This window comes from Macrotis lagotis, chromosome X (genome assembly GCF_037893015.1).
Source record: "Macrotis lagotis isolate mMagLag1 chromosome X, bilby.v1.9.chrom.fasta, whole genome shotgun sequence".
NCBI lineage: Eukaryota > Metazoa > Chordata > Mammalia > Peramelemorphia > Peramelidae > Macrotis > Macrotis lagotis.
In genome coordinates this window covers 85,114,990-85,135,287 of record NC_133666.1, presented here as the reverse complement: position 1 = coordinate 85,135,287, position 20,298 = coordinate 85,114,990, and the positions used below count along the sequence as shown (strand labels likewise).

Genomic DNA, 20,298 nt, shown 5'->3' with positions numbered 1-20,298 from the left:
ATCACCACTACCATTCAATATTGTATTAGAAATGTTAGCATCAGCAATTAGAGAAGAAAAAGAAATTGAAGGCTTTAGAATTGGGAAGGAAGAGACAAAACTCTCACTCTTTGCAGATGACATGATGGTCTACCTAGAGAATCCCAAGAAATCATCCAAAAAACTACTGGAAACAATTAGCAATTTTAGCAAAGTTGCAGGTTATAAAATAAACCCTCATAAATCCTAAATGTTTCTATATATATATTTAGCAAGAAACAGCAGGAAGAGCTAGAAAGAGAAATCCCATTCAAAGTAACCTCAGACAATATAAAATATTTGGGAGTCTATTTGCCAAGACAGACTAAGAATCTTTTTGAAAAAAATTAAAAAGCACTCTCACAAAAAATTAAATCAGATTTAAATAACTGGGTAAATATCAACTGCTCATGGATAGGTAGAGCAAATATAATAAAAATGACAATTCTACCAAAAGTAAACTATCTTTTTAGTGCCCTACCAATCAAAATTCCAAAAAAATACTTTAACAAGTTAGATAAAATTGTAAGTAAATTCATATGGAGAAATAAAAAGTCAAGAATTGCCAGGAGCTTAATGAAAAAAGTGCAAAAGCTGGTGGCTTAGCCCTACCTGATCTAAAATTATATTATAAATCATCAGTCATCAAAACTGTTTGTTATTGGCTACGAAATAGAGTGGTGGACCAGCGGAAAAGACTAGGTGTAAAATCAGGAGATGATTATAGTAATCTGCTGTTTGATAAACCCAAAGAGTCTGGCCATTGGGATAAAAACTCCAGTTTTAATAAAAATTGCTGGGATAATTAGAAGTTAGTATGGAAGAAACTTAGATTAGACCTGCACCTCACACCCTTTACCAAGATTAGATCCAAATGGTTACAGGACATAGACACAAAAAACAATGCTATAAGCAATTAGAAGATCAAGGAACAGTCTACTTGTCAGATCTCTAGAAAGGGGAGCAGTTTATGACTAAGGAAGAGTTGGAGAATATCACCAAAAACCAATTAGATGATTTTGATTTCATTAAATTAAAAAGCTTTTACACAGGTAAAACCAATGTAACCAAGATCAAAAGAAATGTAGTAATAATGATTGTGGCAAAGGACTCATTTCTAAAATATACAGAGAACTGAGTCATATTTTTAAAACAAAAAGCCATTCCCCAATTGACAAATGGTCAAAGGATATGCAAAGGCAATTTCCAGATGAGGAGATCAAAGCAATCCATAGCCATATGAAAAAAATGCTCTAAATCATTAATTATTAGAGAAATGCAAATTAAAGCTTCTCTGAGGTACCACCTCACACCTCTCAAATTGGCCAATATGACCAGGAAGGATAATGATCATTGTTGGAAGGGTTGTGGGAAATCTGGGACACTATTACCCTGTTGGTGGAGCTGTGAACTCATCCAACCCTTCTGGAGAGCTATTTGGAACTATGCCCAAAGGGCAACAAAAATGTGCATACCTTAGGAATTGCAAATCAAATGATCGCATGTCTCATAGAGAAATGTTCTCTGCCTTGTGTAAAGCAGGAGTCAAAGGGAGGAGATAGATGGCATTAGTACTTTTGAAATCTATCAATTATACTGTAAAAAAGGTGGAAGATAAAGGAAAGGTTTCTACCTTGAATGTGGATCCTACTGCTCCACCCCTCCTTACCCCCCTCCTCCCTCCTTGTGTCCCCATTAGAACATTTTAAAGGAGAATAGGATAACGGTCAAGCCCTATGTGCTTACACCCTACACAATGATTATAGACCCCATGTGCCTTTGATTATCTATTAGAAAAATGGATCTACAACCAAGACCAATGCCTTAGTGGACACTGGGGTGGAGGCCACTCTAATTTATGGCAATCCCACCAAATTTCACCATGGCACACCAATAACCATATCGGGCTTAGGAGGAGCTGAAGTCAGAGCCAAACAAGTAACTTTAAATATGAAAATTGGTTCTTTCCCTAGAAAAGAGTATAGAGTAGTAATTGTTCCAATCCCTGAATATATAATTGGCATTGACATAGTAAAAGGGATGACTTTACATTTACCTGATTGCCAATACCAGTTTGCTATATGTACTTTAAGAGTATCAGTGGTAGGCAAGCTGTTAAGACCTCCTGTCACTGTCCCCACACCTGCTCAGATGATTAGTTAGAAGGAGTAGAGAATTCCTGCCGGAAAAGAGGAAATAACTCAGACTATAAAGAAATATGTACAGGCAGGAGTGCTTATTCCTACCACTACTGCATGGAATAATCCAGTTTGGCCAGTAAAGAAATCTCATGGGTCCTGGAGAATGACAGTTGGCTATAGACAATTGAATAAAGTTATTCCCCCCTTATGCAGCCATTCCTGATACTATTACTTTAATAGAAGCTGTGCAATCGAAAGAAAGCATGGAGGGAAATACAGAGTTAGTAATCCTAACTTTAATGAGAAGGGGATGAACTCTCCTGTAACATGGAAGCTGATAGCCTAGTGGATCAAAAACCTAGTGGATTACAGGAGACACATTTGAAACAGAAAAATGCACAATAAAAGTAAAAGATTGGAGCAAAATATATGATTCTTCAGCTGAAGTTACAAAAAGTCAGGGATAGCAATTCAGATCTCAGACAAAACAAAAGTAAAAATGTATCTCATTAAAAGGGATAAGGAAGATAGTGGTGGCAAATCCAAGATGGTGGCAGGAGTACTTTCTCTCCTAGGTTCTCTCTCTATATGTTTAAAAACGTTAAAATTATGACTCTAAATTTTTGAGAGACAGAACCCACAGAAAGATCCAGTGAGACAATTCTCCAGCCCAAGGCAAACTGAAAAAATAACAGGAAGACTGTGTACTATGGTGTTGGAGGAGCAGCAGAACCCAGATTGAAGGAGCTTCAGCCTCCTGGAAATAGTCACAGAGCACATGGGAATGAGGGCTCCTGGTAGCATAAACAGTTTCCTGACTTACACCCCAGGGAGCACCAAGCACAACTTGGAAGAACAGCAGGGAGACCTCTTCCAGAGCAAGCACAAAGCCCAGGCCTTCAGCTTGGGCCATGGCTGCCACATCCACAGCAGCCCAGAAACCAGGAATTTAGAAGCAGGCCACTAGAATCACCCACTAGGAGGCTCCAGTTAGCTGGACTCTGAGTGCTCAGTTCATGGGGGATAAGGGATTGGAGGGAGAGTGCTGAGGTCTGTCCTCTGTCCCTGGAACAGGACTCTGGGGCTCTGACCACATTCAGGCCCTGGTTGCTGTCTAGGCCACCCCGTACAGCAGGGACACCCCTCTCAGGCCTGGGACAGAGGGGTTGAGCAAGTGGTCATTGACAGACCAGGAGAGCAGTTAGAGTCTCACACACTGAGGTCCTTGTGGGGGGATATTCTGATGAAACTCAAAAGCTCAGGAAGCATCAAAACCAGGCACAGGCTGGGGAAATGAGTAAACAGGAAGGGAACCTGATAATAGACAAATACTTTGGTCCCATGGAGGACCAAGCCATACAATCAGAAGATCAGAAAGTCCAAGCTTCTGCCTCTAAACACTCCAAGAATTATAGCAGTTGGGCTCACACTATGACAGACCTGAAAAAAAATTTGAAAATCAAGATAGGTAGATAGAAGAAAAATTGAGAAAGAAATGAGAGAGATGCAGGAACACCATGAGAATCAAGTAAGCAGCTTAGTCAAGGAGATCCAAAAAAATGCTCAAGAAAACAACATGTTAAAAACAAGCTTAAGCGGTGGCTAGGTGGCATAGTGGATAAAGCACTGGCCCTGGAGTCAGGGGTACCTGGGTTCAAATCCGGTCTCAGACACTTAATAATTACCTAGCTGTGTGGCCTTGGGCAAGCCACTTAACCCCATTTTCCTTGCAAAAACCTAAAAAAACCCAAAAAACAAAACAAAACAAAACAAAAAAAAAACAGCTTAAGTCAAAAGGATAAAACAGTTCAAAAAGTTATTAAGGAGAAGAATGATTTAAAAAGTAGAATTAGCCAGATGGAAAAGGAGACAAGAAAGTTCTCTGAGGAAAACAGATCCTTCAGGTGCATAATGGAGCAAGAGGAAGCTGATGACTTTGTGAGAAATCAAGACACAATAACTCAACACCAAAAGAATGAAAAGTAGAAGAAACTGAAATATGACATTAAAAAAGAACAACTAATCTGGAAATCAGCTCTAGAAAAGATAATTTAAGAATTATTGGGGTACCTGAAATTCATCATCAGGAAAAGAGCCTTGACCTCATTTGAAAGAATTTCTTAGTGAAAATTACCCTGATACTCTAGAAGCAGAAGGCAATATAGAAATTGAAAGAATTCAATGATCTCCCCTGGAAAGAGATCCAAAAAACAACCCAAAGGAATATTACAGCCAAGTTCAGAAATCCAAAGTCAAAGAGAAAATATTACAAGTAGCTGGAAGAACAAAAGTCAAATATTGTGTAGCTGCAGTCAGGATCATGCGGGACTTAGCAGCATTCATATTAAAGGTGCATAGGGCTTGAAATACAATATTCCAGAAGGCAAAAGAGTTTGGAATGCAAACAAGAATTGCTTACCCCAAAAAACTGAACATCCTCTTGCAAAGGAAGAGATAGACTTTCAGTGAAGCAGGGGAATTTCAAATGTTTCTGTTGAAACTAACAGAGTATAACCTAGTGTTTGATCTTCAAGGCCAGGACTCAGGTGAAGCATTGAGAGGGTGGATGAGAAGGGTAGAGTATGAAGCTTTTTATGGTGATGAACTGTGTGTATTCCTGCATAGAAAGATAACACTGATAATCGTCATAAAAACTTTCTCATTTAATAAAGTCTGTAGAAGGAGTTTTTATACTTCAGGCACAGGAGAGAACTGAATTTGAAGATTTAATATATGGTAAAAATGGAGTCAATGGGTGAAAGGAAATGTAGAGGGAAAAAGAGAAAGGAGAGGTAGAATGGACTAAAATATTTCATGTAAAAGGGTGAAGAGTTAGGGTTTTTCAATAGTGTGGCAGGTGGAAAGGTGAGGGATATGTATAAGCCATCATTCTCATCAGAAATGACTCAGAGAGGAAAGAACATACACACTTCATAGGGTATAGAAAACTAAAGGAAAAAGGAGAGAAACAGAACAGGGAAAGGGGAGGGGAGATATAAGTGATAGAAGAGAGGGTAGATCATGGGAGAGGATACGCAGTTACAACACATTTTCTTTCTTACTTTTTCCAAGGTGTTGGCTTTGGGTGGTCTGTCCAAGAACTCGGGGCTGGGTGCTTTCTGAGTCTCTGAGGTGGGATGTTGTCTTGGAGGCTCTTGGCCTCAGATTTGAGGCTCTATTCACTGCACCAATCTGTTACGCCACAGCATATTTTTGAAGAGGGACATAGTGAAGGGAAAGAGAAAATAAAATAGATGATAGTGGGGAGGAATGGAAGGAGTGAATTACAATCTGCAACAGCAACTGTGGAAAAATATAGAAGCAACTGCTATGTTGGACTTATGATAAAGAAAGTGAGCCACTGTTGACAGAACATATATCAGAACCCAGACAAAAACATGTTTTCTCTCTTGCTTTTATTTTATTTCTCCTAAGGTTTTATATTTTTGTGGGGGAGAGGGTATTATATTTACTCTTGCGAATGGTTTAGTAATGTGTAAATATTTCTGGTTTTTTCCTTTCTCATGATTTTCCATTTTTTCAGCAAAGCACTAATAGAGTAATATTTTTATCTTGATTGCACATGGATTACCCTTCTCAGATGTTTTATGGTCAATGAGATTGGGAATGGAAAGGTGGGAAATCAATATCAAATGAAAAATGAATGCTCTAAACTATCTTTACATGAAACTGGAAAAATTACAAGAATTATTTTTAAAAGCTGAAAAGAAAAGAAAATGCCTGTCATATACATAGAGGAACATAAGAATGATTTTACGATGAAACAATAAATTTTAATTATAAGATCGCTTTGTAATAAAGTCTGCCCACTGTTTTGTAAGTTAAACGGCTTTTTTTGCTTACATTTTGGTTTTAAACGCAAACAGTAATGCGTAGTAAAAACCTTTCCAAACCATCTTAGCTGTGGGTCCAGGAGCCTGTTAGTGATCTCTTCTCCTCCCCGGGCCTCAGTTTCCCTTACAGTCAGGGAAGGGTCAGTGTCTTGGATGCTGAAACATCTGGAGGCCTGGTCGGCTATGCACCTCAGAGTGCACAGGGGTGACCTTCTACCAGTCCAACAGCTGCCTCAGCCTCGGTTTCCCTTGCAGCCCCTGCGTGTGTGTGTGTGTGTGTGTGTGTGTGTGTGTGTGTGTCTGTGTGTGTGTGTGTGTGTGTATGAGTGTGTGTGGGCAGGGGAGCGGTGTGCAGGACTTGTGCAGACCCTGCCAGTACCAGAGCTCGGGGGTGATCTGCAGCCAGGTCCGGAGGATCCCTGGGCCCCAGCCTCCCCTACAACCCCGGCAGGGAGAGGGGCTTGAGGGACGTTTCTTTCTCCCGGCCCTCCCAGCGGGCTCACGTCCCTCCTATTTCTCAGGCCTCAGCAGGGTCACAGAGGGAGCACCGCGGCTGGGGGCTCTGGTCCCTCGTGCCCCAGGCCCAGCAGGTGCCCCCAGCAAGGCCCCAGTCTGGAGGTTGCACCAAGCAGAGGTGGCTGGGGGGCCTGGGGGACCCGCTGCTCCCCCACCCCTCCCCCCCTCCCCACCCCTCCCCCACCCCTCCCCTCCCCCCCCCTCCCCCACCCCACCCTGCACAGGAAAGAAGGAGGCAGTTTGCATGAATGGTCCCACCTCCCCATGTCAAGCAATCACTGGATGAATTGGTGCTGAGGGAAAGAAGAAGGAGCCAATCACAGCCACAGTGCTCGAGGTCACTTCACGCTCTCAAGAGATCATGAGTCACATGTGCCCGGACCAGAATCCAGTGCGTCCATGAGCTTCCTTCTCTACCTGCTCTCGATGCATTTGGATCGCGCGGCCTCATGGTAGAACATTCCAGACCGGAGGTCTTCTCAGTGGTGATTTCTGGTATTCTTTGTGCCCGCAGCTCACGGGTCCAGCCCAGGGGACCTCGATGGAGGATCTCAGGGACATATGGGAGTCTCTTCAGACACCTGTGGTGGCCTGGTTGGGTGGGGGAAGGGAGGCCCTGACTGACTGGGTATGTCCACAAGATGGCTCCCAGGGAGGCAGTGTCCAGGTGGGGTGGGGGAAGGGAGGCCGTAACTGCCTGGGCGTGTCCACAAGATGGCGCCAGGGAGAGTGTGTCTACAGCTCAGCCCGCCGCCTGGGATCCCCTCCCTCACTGAATCTGTGTCGCGTCTCCCGGCTTGGCCACGGCCACTGACTGGCAGGTGCCCAGGGGCTGCAGTGACGCTGCCATGCGCTTCGGACACAAGAGGAACTTCTGGCCCCCGAGGAGCCGAGTGACTGCATCCAGGTCCTGTAGGCTGCAGTGCCCGAGCCCGCCTTGGGGCTTCTCCGCAGCCTCTGCGGGGTCTCTCCGCCCTGGCCTCGGCCCTGTCTACCCGGGAGGGAAGCCTTCTCCTCGGCTCTCCCCAGGCCCTTGTGGGATGCTGTTCCCAATAAGAGCGTTGCCCTGCCCCGCCGCCCCCTCCTCCTAATGCTAGAAGCTTCCTTGTATGACTAACTGAGGCTCCTGCTGGGCTGGGGTCTCCTCCCCTTCCCCTTCCCAGGTCATGGAGGGCCCCAGTTTGGAGGACGAGCAGCCTGTGGGGTTGCTGCGTGTGATCAGGAGTGCCAGGGGTCCTGAGAAAGGTCAGTGTGTCTTGGACCCATAGGAAATGGGTGGGTGGTTGGAGCCGGATGAAACCTTTCATTTGTTCATTTAATGGTCCCTACTTGCCCCCAGCCCGCAGATATTGTGAATTCTCCATCTTTCCCATTGAAAATCCAGTGGAACTTCCTCATTGTTCTCCTGAGAGAAAACACACATGTGTGATTGGGAAAGTCACATGGGAAATTCAGTGAGGGGAAGGAATGGGGCAGATCTCTGACTGTAGCACTAATAACTCATCAAAGTTTTCCGACCAGATTTCTTGCTGTACCCTGGGGAGAATGTGATTGGCCGAAGATCAACCTCTACAGTGATTCTGCCTTTTCCATCCATCTCCAGACTTCATGCAATTATTAAGATTCCAATCCCAGGCTGGGCTCCTATCCTTTGTGATTGTGGTAGTGTCAATGGTTCAAGCCTTCTGAGACCTCGAAGGCCCCTATACCCTTGGTTGTACTACCAGTTGAAGGACCAAGAATGGCTTCGCTTTGCTAAAGTGCGTTGCCAGTATCACCACCTGGGTGCCCCCCTACTTCCTGATCCCCAGAGGCCTCTAACAGTTGAAGAGCCCCTCAGGCTTCCAGGGATGGAGGCACTCCAGTTGCGGGGAGCTTTATCAGCTGAAGATTCAAACGAAATTGAAGGTAAATCTGACATGTCAGGAAGGTGGTGGGTGGAAAGAAGGCCTTGGGGAATATCAAATTACAAAGTTTATTCTTCTCCCTAGGTGATGTCATCATCCATTCAGATGCCAGTGATGAAGGTAATTTTGAAAGGACCTCAGGTGTAGCACCTTTGCTAGGCACTCAGCCTTCTTCTGTGGAAGATGAAGGTACTGTATTTGGAAGTGGAGGGTTTTTCATTGAGATAGACTAAGGCACACTTGGAAAGGTGCCAGCCAAATGTGGCAAACAGTGATTCAGCTAGTGAAGAAGACTCTATCCCACTAGCTCCACCTGCATTCTCTCAGAGGATAGATCAGGTACCCATAGGTGTGGACAAACATTACATGTAAAAATGAGGAAGAGGTCCCAACAGAATTCTTTCCACAGGGCATCTTGAGAAGGATCATCGCCTCACTGGTAGAGATGGAAACAGTAATTCAGAAGCAGATATCAATGAAGAGATCAATTTTGACTAATGAGACAAAGAGACACAAGAACAAAAAAAGTGAGTCCAGTGGTACACAGAGCACTACCAGAAATTGGATAGAGACACACAGTGGGTACAGGAAGGTGGAATGTTCAGAGAGAGACATCAAAACCAGTGGAGAAACACAGGCATTAAACAAGAAAATGGGGAGGCAAACCTCTGAGAAAGACATCTAATGGATAGACAGACACCAAGGATTTTGTATTTGGTGGGGAGGGCTAGTCCTGTTCAGCAAAGTGGACTTCCTATATTGGCTATGGGGGTCAGACTAGAAGCAGGACCAATGATTTCAGGAGTCCTGACACACATATGGTCGGGAGCTCTTCTTGGAATTCATGAGGAAGTAGAAGTCCTAATGTCTGACAATGATTTTTTGAATTATAAAGCTTATATCTTTTTTGAGTTTTATAATTTTTCCCTTAATCTCAGTTGCCTACTCCCCTCACCAGAATCGGAAGTTTACCAGTCTTTACATCGTTTCCATGGTGTACATTGATTCAAATTTAATGTGATGAGAGAGAAATCATATTCCTTAAGGAAGAAACAAAGTAAAAGCGATAGCACAATCAGACAATAAGATAAGATATTAGTTTGTTATACATTAAAGATAATTGTACTTGGTCTTTGGTCAAACTCCACAGTTCTTTCTCTGGATAGAAATGGTATTCTCCATTGCAGAGAGCCGAAATTGTGCCTCATTGTTGCACTGCTAGAGTCCATCAAGGTTGATCCTCACCCCAATGTTACTGTTAGTGTGTGCAGTGTTTTTCTGTTTCTGCTCATCTCACTCAGCATCAAGTGTTTCATAATTTTGATGGTTCTTTTCTTTGAAGAATTGCCAGTTTCAGGGGTAAAAGAAAACAAAAGAGCAAATGAAAATTCATAGAGCTTAAATTTGAGGAGATTAATCCCATCTTTTCCTTGATCCTTATCCATTCTTTTTTATAGGAAGACCAGGATTCCTCAGATGTGCCCCCTTTAAGTTGCTTAAGTTCCAGTCCCTGAAGTCCCAGTCCTTGTTTGCACCCTTTGAATCACCCAAAGGGAATAGCAGAGACCATCCAAACCACTTCATTCTTCTTCCTCTCCAGGTCCCCAGAATTCACCTCTCTGGGGAAGAGGAAAGCAGTTAACAGTGGCACTGGGATTAGAACTACCGGCTTGGCTGGTCGAGATTTTCCCTGGAGTTAATAGAGGGATTTTGTTTGCTTAAACTTTTGAAATCCTTGTCAGTGTGATCCTTAAGGGCATGTTTATTTTAATAAAGGCCACGCATTGTTTTCACAGATTAACAGTGTTCTGTTGCTATTTTTATAGCAAGTTGTAGTTTAAATTATTTTAAGGTCTTGGCACACACACACAGAAGTCTCTTCAGTTCCCTAGAACTCATTTGTCCCTGTATTGCCAATGGGAGGGTGAGGGGTGTCTTAGACTCTAAATCTGTTGAAGGGCTTTTCAACTCTAAGCCTAACAAAATGTTGATGATGTCAGTTATATCTTTCCATTGCCCAGGGCTCAGTTTCCCCTTTAATAATCAGAAGGTTTTATTGTTCAAAACCTTCAAAGTGCTTTCCATTTCTATACCTATGAGATTCCAGGTGCTCTCACATGGTTCTCTTCACTTCTCTCAGTCTTACTTTCTCCTATAATCATGGTATGGAGTAGGGACTGCTTGAGGGGTCAAACTCTAAAGTTTCTGAAGACCTTGTTAGATCTAGTCCTAGAACCCTTGATGTGATCTTACACAGGTAAACTCCCTAGGTGTCAGTTTCCCACACCCACACTGAAGGTGGAGGTGTTTTGGTCTCTAAAACTGTGAGCTCTAGGCTTGGGGAACTGTTGTGTGATCTCCTACTGGTTCTTTTGATTCCCTAGGCTTTTTTCTGTAGTAATTTGAAAGACTCATAGGTTAATATCTCTGAGGGGCTTTTCAGCTAAATGTCTAAGAAACTGTTGCTCATCTCACCCAGGTCCCATCAGTTCCCTAAGTCTCATTTTCCCCTTTAATAATCTCAAAGCTATGTAGTCCCAAACCTCTAAGGGTGTTTTCAGCTCTCTCCTTAGATCTACTGGGTGTTATCATGGAGGTACCTTCAGTTTCCCTTATATTCACAGGGGCTGGTACCATATCCCAACATGTAAGGCCTTCAATGACCTTTTTAGTTCTATATCTAGGAATCTATAGGCTCGCATAACTGTCTTTTTAACCTCCATAAATCTGTTTCCACTAAAGTCTCAGTGGTGGTTGTCTTGGTTTCTAATGTCTCTGAAGGCCTGGTCAACTACTGACCTAGGTGCTTGTGGGTGATTTTGTGAAAGTGTGTTACCTGCTTTATCTCAGTTTCACCTACTGTCATTAAAGGGGCTTGTTCTCTCACGTCTCTGAAATCCATGTCACCTGTGTACCCAAGACCCTGTGGTGATTTCCCACAAGTCCCTCAGCATTCTACACCTCAGTCATCACTACAGTCACAGGGGACAAGAAGCATCTCTTGGACTCTAAAACCTTAGAATCCCTTCTCACTTTTATACCTATCAATCTGTATGTGATCTCACCCATTTGTTTTCTAGACCTCAGTTTCCCCTACAATCACTGTGAAAAGAGGAACTTATATTGGACCCTTAAGACCTCCGAATGCCTTGTAGCCCAATGCCTAGGACTCTGTGATCTCAGAAAGGTGCCTTCAGCTTCTTAGGCATCATTTTCCCCCACATTTACTGAAAGTAGGGGGTCTTCTTCTCTAACATCCCTGCAGACCTTCTCAGCTCCAGATCTCACACAGGTTTCTTAAAGTCCCTTGTCCTCAACTTTTATTGTTAGTTACCCAAAGGTCTTGTGTTCCAAAACCTCTGAGGGCATTGTCAGCTTAATGTCTATAGAAGTGTTGGTGATTTCACACAAGTCCTTTCAGTGCCTTGAGTCTTAATTTCCCCTACCAGTCAAAGAAGGTTGTGAGGGTCTCAAACTCTAATCCTCTGAATTCCTTGTTACCTCTGAACCTAAGAGGCTGTGAGTAAATTCACATGGACTCATTCAGATCTCTAGGCCTCAGTGTCACTAGCATGGGGGTGGGGGGTAAGGTGGTAGTTGTCAGGGCGAGAAATTTGATTCTTAGTATTTCTAAAGTCCTTGTCAGCCTGGTCCTCAATTTCCTTTGAAGTAAAAGGATTAAATTATAGCTCATTTACCCATAAAAGTCCCCTTCTCTATCCTATTTTTTCAGGGGTCAGTAGGGTCCATGGATTGGGGGAGGTTGGGAGACCCAAGAATCCAGGAGCAGAAGGTTTGCTCCCTTCAGTATTCAGCCTTGCAAGGTTACTGTTTGAATACTACTCTGGAGCTTCTAGTCAATCAGAGAGAGCAGTCAGATGGGCCAGGTGCCATTGGCTGTCCTTCCCCCTACACTGGTCTAGAGCCCAAGTGAAAGGAGCATAATGCAGGGTTTATCCAATAATTGTGTGCAGTTTTCTTGAGGCTCAGCAGACAGAACCAATCACATAATCAGAGCTCAAGGTCTCTTCAGTCTCTTTCAATAACTGTGACTGGGCAGTTAGGTGGTATATTGGATAAAGCATCTGATCTGGAGGAAGGAGTACCTGTTTTCAAATCTGACCTCAGACACTTATTAATTACCTAGGTGTGTGACCATGGGCAATTCACTTAACCCCATTGCTTTGAGTTAAAAAAATGGAAAATCATGCACATATTTTATGATAAGACTATTTTACTGACTTGGAGGACATTTTAACCATGGACATTATTTCATTCTGGTTAAGATAATTGATGAAGATCACTAGAACTTTTTCAGTATCTGGGGGAAAAAACATGAAAACATCTCCTTCTTTTCTTTCTGTTTGTTGCTGGGGTAGATTTTCCCCAATTTGGTTTTACCCCCCAAAAGCCCAATAGGTTCAAGTGGGAGGGGATTAGGGAGGGAGAATTATGGTTAAAATCTATATAAACCATACTTGCCGTGCTTTCAAGACAACTCTCTGATTTCAGTGCACCCTCTCTCTTAGAATTGTTAAAGTAAGCATACTTAAAGTGAGGCTGTGCATATAGATAGACCTTGAAAGAGTTGAGTCTTTGCTTTAGCTAAGGAGGGTTGAATGGAGCTGTAGGGAGTCTACTTAGATGCTATGGGAATAAATGATTTTGAAGTTATTTTGTTTTAAATGTTTTTTTTTTAAGAGACAGAGGGAGCATATGTTGAGGGTATGTACCTAATGAAATCATGATGTAATCCTGCTTTACTTGATACTTTAGTTAAGGAGAGCTGTAAGATTATAGAGACAGAGGGAGAGCGAACTTGATCCTTCAGTAAAATGAGGATTGCAGTTCTATAGAGACAGAAGGAGGCAGTGTATTTTAAGAGGCTGGTCATAAATAGATCATAAAATGGTTTTACTGGATAATTTAGCTATAATTGTTGCAAGGGTATTTAGAGGGGGAGGGCATAAATGTTTTATGAAGTGATTTTGATGAATATAATCCTTCAGCTCATGAGGACTGCATGTCTATAAAAGGTATTTGAAAAAAGGGTGTGTCATAAATTCATTATAATTTGATATTATAGATGACTATTAAACAGTGTATTTCTAAAGGGAAAGAAGACGGAAGTAGACTTAGAGGTTGTGGGTACCAAATGTATATGAGGCCATGTGAATCATCAATCAATAAATAAATTAACCCTGGAGAATTGTCCTTCTCTATAAAAGGATTATATTTCAACCGAGGTGTTGTGGTTAGAAGGTAAGGTTAAAACAAAACAAAAACAAAAAAATTAGAATTTTACAGGGTTAGTCATTAGAAGATAAATAAGACCTCATGGAGAAGCATAAAGGCTTATTGAGGTAGAGGGAAAGCAAGGAGGGAATGAACACTGAATAATCTACTGACAACAGTTTTGACCTAAAGAGTGAATATCATAAATTTCCTATGGGCTATTAAAATTTGTTGAAACCTAGAGAGAAGAAGGAGTGGATGCCATTGGCAAGGTGGGGGGGCGGTCATGGGGGGTTAAGGGTGAAAGGAAAAGAAAGAAAAATGTATAAATGAGGAAAGACAGCATGGAGGGAAATACAGAGTTAGTAATCCTAACTTTAATGTGAAGGGGATGAACTCTCCTGTAACATGGAAGTTGATAGCCTAGGGAAGAAAAAACCTATTGGATTACTGGAGACATGTTAGAAGCAGAAAAATACACAGTAAAAGAAGAGATTGGAGCAAAAGATATTATTCTTCTGTTGAAGTTAAACAAAATCAGGGTTATCAATCCTGATCTCAGGGTTGATCATTAAAAATAGATCTTATCAAAAGGGATGAGGGGGAAGGGGTCACTAGGTAATGCAGTGGAAAGAAGACTGGCCCTGGAGTGAGGAGTAGCTGAGTTCAAATCTGGCCTCAGACACTTAATAATTACCTAGATGTGTGGCCTGGGTGAAGCCATTTACCCCCATTACCTTGCAAAAACTATAGGGAAAAAAAAAGATATGGAAGTTGGGGGGGGGTGCAAAACCCAGATGGTGGCAGGAGTACATTCACTCCTAGGTGTTCTCTCCAAAATTCTTCAAAAACCTTCAAATTTTGGGACTCTAATTGAATTTTTGAGAGACAGAACCCACAGAAATATCCAGTGATGCAATTCTCCAGCCCAAGGAAACCTGGAAAATAACACAAAGGCTCTGTTCCACGGGGTTGGAAGGGCAGCAGCCCACCTGATGGAAGGACCTTCATCCTCCTGGAAAAAGTTCCGGGGGGACTAGGATCATGGGTTCCTGGTAGCAGAAGCAGTTCTCTGACCTGCACCCAAGGAGCACCAAGCGCAACTTGGAAGATCAGCAGGGAGACCACTACCAGAGCGAACATGAAGCCCAGGTCTTCAGTACAGGCCATGGCTGCCACAGCAGTAGCAGCCCAGAACCCAGGAAAAGGAAACAAGCCAATGGAGCCACACAGCAGGAACATCCATTCAGCTGTCCCCTGAGTGCTCAGTCTGTGGAAGTTAAGTGAGGAGAGGGAGACTGCTGAGGTCTATCTTCTATCCCTGGAACAGGACTCTGGGGCTCTGATTATATTCAGACCCTGGTAGCAGTCTAGGCCCCCCAGTAGAGCAGGGACAACCCCTCACATGCGTGGGATAGAGGGGGTGAACTTGTGGTCATTCAGAGACCAGGAGAACAGTCAGAATCTCACACACTGAGGTCCTTCTTGGGTGATGTGCCAAAAAAAAACTCAAAATCTCAGGAAGCACCCCAAAACCAGGCACAGGCTGGGGAAATGAGTAAACAGAAATAAAAGGAACCTGATCATAGACAATTACTTTGGTCCCATGTAGGAACCAACCATACAATTTGAAGATGAGCAAGTCCAAACTTCTGCCTCTAAAGACTCCAGGAAATATAGAAATTAGGCTCAGGCTATGACAGAGCTCAAAAAAGATTTTGAAAATCAAGGAAGTAAAGGAGACAGAAGGAAAATTGGGAAAAGAAGTGAGAGAGATGCAGGAAAAACATGAAAATGAAGTCAGCAACTTAGTCAAGGAGATCCTAAAAAATGCTGAAGAAAATAACATGTTAAAATGAGCTTAAAGGATCAAAACAGTAAAGAAAAACTTACAGAATTGAAGAATGCTTTAATAAGAAGAATTGGCCAGATGGAAAAGGAGATAAGAAAGTTCTCTGAGGAAAACAAATCCTTCAGATGTAGAATGGAGCTAAAGGAGACTAATGACTTTGCGAGAAAGCAAGACAATAATTCAACACCAAGAGATAGAAAAACTAGAAGAAAACATGAAATATCTCATAAAAAACCAACTAATCTTGAAAACAGTTCTAGAAAAGATTATTTCAAAATTATTGGGTTACCTGAAAATCCCGATCACGAAAAGAGCCTTGAGGTCATTTTTAAAGACTTTCTATGGAAAAATTGCCCAGATATCCAAGAAGCAGAAGGCAAAATAGAAATTGAGAGAATTCACTGATCTCCCCTGGAAAGAGATCCAGTAAAACAATCCCCAGGAATATTATAGGCAAGTTTCAGAAATTCCAAGTCAAAGAGGAAATATTACAAGCATCCAGAAGGACACAATTCAAATATCCTGTAGCTGCAGTCAGGATCACACAGGACTTATCAGCATTCATATTAAGGGCTCGTAGGGTTTGGAATAAAACGTTCCAGAAGGCAAAAGAGTTTTGAATGCAACCAAGATTCACCTACACCAAAAAAGTAAGCATCCTCTTTGAAGCAAAAAGATGGACTTTCAATGAACCAGGGGAATTTCAAATATTCCTGCTGAAATCATCAGAGGTGAACACAAAGTTTGATCTTCAAAAGCAGGACTCATGTGAAGCCTAGAGAGGGTGGACAAGAAGGGTAAATAAATTATGAGGATTTTAATGATGATGAACTATGTATGGAAAGATATGGAAATCACATGGAAAGATGATACTGATAATACTCATAGAAACCTCATTTAATAGAGCAAAATGTGTGAAAGGGAAATGTACTGGGAGAAAGAGAAAGGAGAGGATGGAATGGGCTAAGGTATTTCATGTAAAAGGGTCAAGACATAGTTTTGCAATGATGTGGAAGGGGGAAAGGTGAGGGGGAATGTGGGAGTCTTCATTCTCATGAGAAATGACTCAGAGAGGGAACAACACACACACTTAATAGGGTAGAGAAATCTAAAGGGAAAAGGAGAGAAAAGAGACAGGGAGAGGGGAGGGGGGACATAGGTGACAGAGGAGATGGTAGATCATGAGAAAAGATGGTTGGATATGTCATATTTTTTTTATCTTTTTGCAAGGTGCTGGCATTGGGTGGTCTCTCAGAGACCACAGGGCCGGGTGGTTTCTGAGTCTCTGTGGTGGGATGTTGAATTGGGGCCTCCTGGCCCCAGAGCCAGGGATCTGTGCACTGTGCCAGTCTGCTGCCCAATAGCATATTTCTGAAGGACAGCGTGAAAGGAGAGAGAGAAAATAATAGAAGGTAGTGGGGAAGAATGGATTTAGGGAATTACAATCAGCAACAGTAACTGGAAAAATGTGGAAGTACCTTCTCTGATGGACCCATGATAAAGAATGTGATCTATTGTTAACAGAACTGATGTTATCATAATACAGACAAAAACACTTTTTTTGCCTTTCTTTTACTTTATTTCTCCTGAGGTGTTCTATTTTTATGGCGGAGAGATTATTATATTTACTCTTGTGAATATTTTAGTATTGTGTAACTTAATGCAATTTAAAAAATAGTAATTGTGGTTCATTTCTTTCTCGTGAGTTTTTTCCAATTTTTCAGCAAAGGACTAATAGAGTAATATTTTATCTTGATTGTACATATATTACCCTTATCAGATGTTTTATGGTCAATGAGATTGGGAATGGAAAGGTGGGAACTCAATATCAAACGAAAAATGAATGCTCTAAACTATCTTTACATGAAAGTGGAAAAATTACAAGAAACATATTTTAAAAGATGAAAAGAAAAGAAAAATGTCTTATATATAGAGGAACATAAGAGTGATTTTAAGATGAAACAATAAATTTCAATTATAAGATCCCTTTATAATAAAGTGTGCACACTCTATTGTAAGTTAATTTTTTTTTTCTGCTTACTTGTTGGCTTTCATAGCAAACAGTAACATATAGTAAAAACCTTTCCAAACCATCTTAGCTGTGGGTCTAGGAGCCTGTCAGTGATCTCTTCTCCTCCCTGGGCCTCAGTTTCCCTTACGGTCAGTAAGGGTCCGTGTCTTGGATGCTGAAACATCTGGAGGCCTTGTCGGCTATGCACCTCAGAGTGCACAGGGGTGACCTTCTACCAGTCCAACAGCTGCCTCAGCCTCGGTTTCCCTTGCAGCCCCTGCGTGTGTGTGTGTGTGTGTGTGTGTGTGTGTGTGTGTGTGTGTGTGTGTGTGTATGAGTGTGTGGGGGGGGGCAGGGGAGCGGTGTGCAGGACTTGTGCAGACCCTGTCAGTACCAGAGCTCGGGGGTGATCTGCAGCCAGGTCCGGAGGATCCCTGGGCCCCAGCCTCCCCTACAACCCCGGCAGGGAGAGGGGCTTGAGGGACGTTTCTTTCTCCCGGCCCTCCCAGCGGGCTCACGTCCCTCCTATTTCTCAGGCCTCAGCAGGGTCACAGAGGGAGCACCGCGGCTGGGGGCTCCGGTCCCTCGTGCCCCCCCCCCCCCGGCCCAGCAGGAGCCCCCAGCAAGACCCCAGTGTGGAGGCTGCACCAAGCAGAGGGGACCCTGGTGGCCTGGGGGAGCCTCCTGCACCCTGTCCTGCCCCGCCTGAAGCCTGCAGTTCAAGTGAAAGCCCAGCAGGCACAGGAAAGAAGGAGGCGGTTTGCATGAATGGTCCCGCCTCCACATGTCAAGCAATCACTGGATGAATTGGCGCTGAGGGAAAGAAGAAGGAGCCAATCACAGCATCAGAGCTCCAGTGCACATAACTTTCTCAACTTCTCCTGAGGCACATGAGCAGGGACCAGAGTCCAGTGTGGCCATATGCTTTCTTCTCTTGATGCTTTTTGTGCCATTTGGATCCCGCGGCCTCATTGTAGAGCATTCGGGACCGGAGGTCTTCTCGGGGCGGGGGGGGGGGGGTTTCTGGTATTCTTTGTGCCCGCATCCCATGGGTCGAGACCCGGGGACCTCTATGGAGGATCTTGGGGATATATGGGCATCCCTTCAGATACCTGTGGTGGCCTGGGGCTGTGGGGGAAGGGAGGCTTGACTGATGGGGGAAATCCACAAGATGGCGCCAGCGAGGGTGTGCCCACAGCTCATCCCGCCCCCTGGGATCCTCTCCCGCTGAGCTGCATTGCCCGGCTTGGCCGTGGCCTGTGACTGGCAGGTGACCAGGGGCTGCAGTGACGCTTCTCTGAGGCCACACGCTTCGGACACAAGAGGAACCTTCCAGCCCCGAGGAGCCGAGTGACTGGATCCGGGTCCTGTGGCCTGCAGTGCCCGAGCCCGCCTTGGGGCTCCTCCGCAGCCTCTGCGGGGTCTCTCCGCCCTGGCCTCGGCCCGGTCTCCCCGGGAGGGAAGCCTTCTCCCCGGCTCTCCCCGGGCCCTTGTGGGATGCTGTTCCCAATAAGAGCGTTGCCCCTGCCCCGCCGCCCCCTCCTAATGCTACAAGCTTCCTTGTCTGACTAACTGAGGCTCCTGTTGGGCTGAGGTCCTCTCCCCTTCCCCTCCCCAGATCATGGACGCCCCCGGATTGGAGGACAGGCAGCCTGTGGGGAAGCTGCATGTGTTCAGGAATGCCAGAGGTCCTGAGGCAGGTCAGTGTGTCTTGCACCCAAAGGAAAGAGGTGGGGTGGTTGCGGCAGTGTTGAAGCTTTTCATTTGTTCACTTCCTGGGCCCTAGTTGCCCCCACCCCCTCGATAAGGGGAATGCTCCATCTTTCCCATGGACAATCCAGTGGATCTTCCTCATTGTTCTCCTGAGAAAATACACATATGTTGACGGAAGTCACATCGGAAATTCAGTGAGGGGGCAGGAATGGGGCAGATCTCTGACTGTAGCAATAATAACTCAGGTGGCTAAATGGCACACTGGATAGAGCACCACTCCTGGAATCAGGTACCTTAATTCAAAACCTGCCTCAGACACAAAAAAGAATTAATAATTGACCAAATTCTTGCTTCCAGATTACTTACTGTACCCTGGGCTGAATGTGATTGGACGAAAATCAAACTCAGATGTGATTCTGCCTTTTCCATCCATCTCCAGAATACATACCATTATTTAGATTCCTGTCCAGGGCACTGAACGTATCCTTTCTGATTGTGGTAGCCGCAATGGATCAAGCCTTCTGAGTATTCGCAATCCCCTAATCCCTTGGGTGAAATTTCATTTGCGGGAACAAGACTTGATTTTCTTTTCTAAAGTGTGTTGCCAGTATCACCAACTGGGTGCCCCCCTACTTCCTGGTCCCCAGAGAGCTCTACCTCTTGAGGAGTCCCTCAGGCTTCCCAGGATGGAGGCATCCCTGTTGCAGGGAGCGTTAGGGAATGAAGAATCAAACAAGATTGAAGGTAAATCTGATATATCAGGAAGGTGGTGGTTTGAATGAAGACCTTGGGGAATATGAAATTACAAAGTTTATTCTTCAGCCCTGATGATGTCATCATTCATTCAGATGCCAGTGGTGAAGGCATATTGAAAGGACCTCAGGCATAGCACCTTTGTTAGGCCCTCAGCCTTCTTGCATGGAAGATGAAGGTATAAATTTGAAAATGGAGGGTTTTCATTTAGATAGGCCAAGACACACCTCAAAAGGTGCCAGCCAGATATGGTGAACAGTGATTCAGCTAGTGAATCCCTCCCACGAGCTCCACCTGT

General features: G+C 43.9%; 1 long non-coding RNA gene across 1 annotated transcript; it reads left to right on the top strand.

The window, feature by feature from the left end:
- Positions 1-7,951: 7,951 nt before the first annotated feature.
- Positions 7,952-10,211, top strand: LOC141502555 (uncharacterized). The gene is made up of 4 exons (XR_012472585.1): positions 7,952-8,437; positions 8,521-8,556; positions 8,846-8,963; positions 9,894-10,211. It is a non-coding gene; the product is annotated as an uncharacterized LOC141502555 (long non-coding RNA).
- Positions 10,212-20,298: the final 10,087 nt, after the last annotated feature.